Genomic DNA, 4,425 nt, shown 5'->3' with positions numbered 1-4,425 from the left:
GCAGCCAGCATCATCAGAGACCCACTGGTTACTACCACCCTAGCCGTGCTCTCATTTCACCATTGCCATCGGGAGCCCAAAAACTGTAACGTCCAGGTTCAGGAACAGCTTCATCCATACAGCCATCAGGCTATTAAACACAACAGCCTCAAATATGGTCCAAACTAATTAGTCTTGGGGGCATTGGTTTTAACTTTTTTGCACTTTTACACGTGTGTGTGTGTGTGTGTGTGTGTGTGTGTGTGTGTGTGTGTGTGTGTGTGTGTGTGTGTGTGTGTGTGTGTGTGTGTGTGTGTGTCACACACATCTGGGACATATGACAATAAAACACTCCTGACACTATCTTTGAGAAAGAACGGCAGATGCTGGAAAAATAAAAGGTAGACAAAAATGCTGGAGAATCTCAGCGGGTGAGGCAGCATCTATGGAGCGAAGGAATAGGTGATGTTTCGGGTTGGAGATGTCAATGTTCAAGTAGCCCTTGCTTTCCCTCTCTCTCCATCCCTTCCCCCTTCCCAGTTCTCCCACCAATCTTACTGTCTCCGACTACATTTTATCTCTGTACCACCCACTCTCCTGACATCAGTCTGAAGAAGGGTCTCGACCCGAAACGTCACCTATTCCTTCGCTCCATAGATGCTGCCTGACCCGCTGAGTTTCTCCAGCATTTTTGTCCACCTTCTGACACTATCTTTAAGTAATTATGTTTCTCACTTGACTCCAAAGGAAACCCCTGTCATTTATACCACCGTGACAACCCGTTCTCCAGCTAGCACGGAGAATACTTACATGAACCTTCAGGATCTGAACACACAAGGACAAGCCAAGAGGCAAGGTGCCGCAGATGTTGTGTACGCAACAATTCTCACTGATAATAATTAATTCAAGCACCGGAGAACACCAAGAATACATTGGAAACGGACAGTCTGGTAAAATTGTCTTTGCTTACCCACAATTCCAGGCATTTGCGTTCAGATCTCACCAAGAACAGTGCATGGTCATCTAGATAACGGGAGATTTGGGGAATCTGATAAAGATAGAACATAGGAAAGTACAACAGGCCCTTCGGCCCACAATATCCGTGCCGAAAATGAAAAATGCAAAAACACTCAGCAGGTCAGGCAGCACACGTGGAGATAGAAACAGAGATAGCATGATAGTTTGACGGCCTTAAGGTGAGAGGGGAAAAATTTAGTAGGAACCCGAGGTTCAACTTTTTCACTCAGAGGGTGGTGGATGTAAGGAACAAGCTGCTAGAGGAGGTAGTTGAGGCAGGTACTATAACAACATTGAAAAGACTTTTGGACAGGTGCATGGATAGGACAGGTTTAGAGGGGTATGGGCCAAAAGCGGGAAGGTGGGACTCTCATAGATGGGTTGGCAAGGACAAATTGGGCCAAATGGCCCGGTTTGTGCTGTATGTCTCTTAGACTCTATTTTGTATTCAGCATAAGAAATTAAGAGCAGAAATAGGCCATTCAGCCCTTCAAGCCAATTCTGCCATTCAACACAATCATGGCTGATCTGCCTCCAACCTCATCTCCTCTCCTGTACCAGTTCCTTAAAGCACTTAAACTTAAGCACACGGTATTGGGGGTTCAGTATTGCTGTGGATAGAGAACTGGCTGGCAGACAGGAAGCAAAGAGTAGGAGTAAACGGGTCCTTTTCAGAATGGCAGGCAGTGACTAGTGGGGTACCGCAAGGCTCAGTGCTGGGACCCCAGCTATTTACAATATATATTAATGATCTGGATGAGGGAATTGAATGCAACATCTCCAAGTTTGCGGATGACACGAAGTTGGGGGGCAGTGTTAGCTGTGAGGAGGATGCTAGGAGGCTGCAAGGTGACTTGGATAGGTTGGGTGAGTGGGAAAATGCATGGCAGATGCAGTATAATGTGGATAAATGTGAGGTTATCCACTTTGGTGGCAAAAACAGGAAAGTAGACTATTATCTGAATGGTGGCCGATTAGGAAAAGGGGAGATGCAACGAGACCTGGGTGTCATGATACATCAGTCATTGAAAGTAGGAATGCAGGTGCAGCAGGTATGTTAGCATTCATAGCAAAAGGATTTGAGTATAAGAGCAGGGAGGCTCTACTGCAGTTGTACAGGGTCTTGGTGAGACCACACCTGGAGTATTGCGTACAGTTTTGGTCTCCCAATCTGAGAAAATACATTCTTGCCGTAGAGGAAGTACAGAGAAGGTTCACCAGATGGAATTTCATATGAAGAAAGACTGGATAGACTTGGCTTGTACACGTTAGAATTCAGAAGATTGAGGGGGGATCTTATAGAAACTTACAAAATTCTTAAGGGGTTGGACAGGCTAGATGCAGGAAGATTATTCCCGATGTTGGCGAAGTCCACAACTAGGGGTCACAGTTTAAGGATAAGAGGGAAGTCTTTTAGGACCGAGATGAGAAAATCATTTTTTACACAGAGAGTGGTGAATCTGTGGAATTCTCTGCCACAGAAGGTAGTTGAGGCCAGTTAATTGGCTATATTTAAGAGGGAGTTAGATGTGGCCCTTGTGGCTAAAGGGATCAGGGGGTCTGGAGAGAAGGCAGGGATGGGATACTGAGTTGGATGATCAGCCATGATCATATCGAATGCCGGTGCAGGCTCGAAGGGCCGAATGGCCTACTCCTGCACCTATTTTTTATGTTTCTATGTTTCCTCAATGCCCTCGACACCCTGCCCCTTCAAACTCCTCTTTAAATACCCCAAATGATCCAGCCTCAATAACCCCCCAGTAGCAAGTTATTCCAGGGATTCATCACTCCGTTCTGCTTTCCACAAATGCCGCCGAACATGTTGAGATTTTCCACCATTTTTCTTTTGTCTCAATTAGAACAGCTGTGGAATTTGAACTGTTATTAATTTGTGATTTAAAAATAAATATGTCTATGTACTGTTGAACACAAAACTGCCGGCTTGTTGTTAAAACTCACTGGTTGACTTTCCACCATCCAGTTTACCAAGAAAAACAGTTCTGTTACTAAGTCATAGTCATACAGCACGGAAACTGGCCCACGTGCTTTCCAGACAATTGCTTTAATGTCCCTGTAGTTTGTGAATGTTTACGCGAAGCGCAGTGGCTTGCAAATATGTGTCTGAGGAACAGGAATCGCAAGTGTGAGATTGTGTAAATATGTTCAAATGTTGTGTAATGAAACATCTACAGATGACATGGGAGATGTTGTAAGCATACAGTAAAGTACACTTGTCCTCTGAATACCTGGTGAGCCCAAGATCTTCTCGACTTTGTCGAAGGTGGTTTTGCGGATGCACGTAGAACACAGAACAGCACAGGAACAGGCCCTTCGGCCCACATTGTCCATGCCAAACACAAGGCAAGGTTGAACTGATCTCATCTGCCAGCACATAGTCCACTATCCCTCCACCCCCTGCATATCACTGTGCCTATCTTATACTTGTACTGAAATGTTTACAAAAATGAATTTCACTGTACCTTGTAACATGACATAAAGTACCATACCATACTATCTAAAAGCCTCAGTGGGCCGAAGGGTCTCTAGCTCTAAATTCTAAAGCAAAGAGTGCCACAGCGGTAGATTTGCTGCCTCATGTCGCAGGAGACTGAGGTACGATCCTGACCACGGGTGCTGTCTGTGTGGAGTTTGTGATCGCGTGGGTTTTCTCCGGCTTCCTCCTGCATTCCAAAGACGTGCAGGTTAATTGGCTTCTGTAAATTGCTCCTAGTGTGTAGGATAGAACTAGTGTGTGGGTGATCGCTGGTCGATGTGGACTCAGTGGGCCGAAGGACCCGTTTCCACACTGTATTTCTAAACTAAACTCAACTAAAGCATTACATATTAGATGGGGAATGGGATAAATCAATAGCTGAAGCAAAGTCAGCTGCATCAGAAGACCATCAGTGTACAATCGAGATTCACAACGCATGTGGAAAGAGAAGTTGTTTCAATTGCAATGTCCTCCAAGCAGCAACTCTACCGCTGCGCCACCGTGCTGCCTCGTGAAAAAGCCTCTGGTTATTAAACTGGAAGAGGTGTGGAGGCGGCACAAAATGTGGCGAGTGATGGGTGGATACAGGTGAGGAGAGGGGGGGGGGGTGGTTGATTGAATGCAATTATTGATTACTGACCATCCAAACAACATTAAATATTTAAACAACACACACATTTCCGCTGGCAATTCCCATTGCTCTTGTTCGTCTAACAGAAAGAGAACGGACACATTTAGCTGCATTTAACCGTTTTTCATGTTTACAAGAAATTTAAAAAATGCCTCACTATCAGTGCAGCACTTTCGCAAAACGCCCTCACTGTGGTTTTCCTGCAGGTATGGGAGCTAACTCTGCACACTGTCTCAATGTACCAGTGCTATACACTTGTACTGTATCTGAGATGCTTATCTAAGATGTATCCAAGTGCTTATGT

The sequence above is a fragment of the Amblyraja radiata genome, chromosome 24, assembly GCF_010909765.2.
Source record: "Amblyraja radiata isolate CabotCenter1 chromosome 24, sAmbRad1.1.pri, whole genome shotgun sequence".
Lineage (NCBI taxonomy): Eukaryota > Metazoa > Chordata > Chondrichthyes > Rajiformes > Rajidae > Amblyraja > Amblyraja radiata.
The sequence above is the reverse complement of the archived record's forward strand: the minus strand, read 5'-3'. Positions refer to the sequence as shown.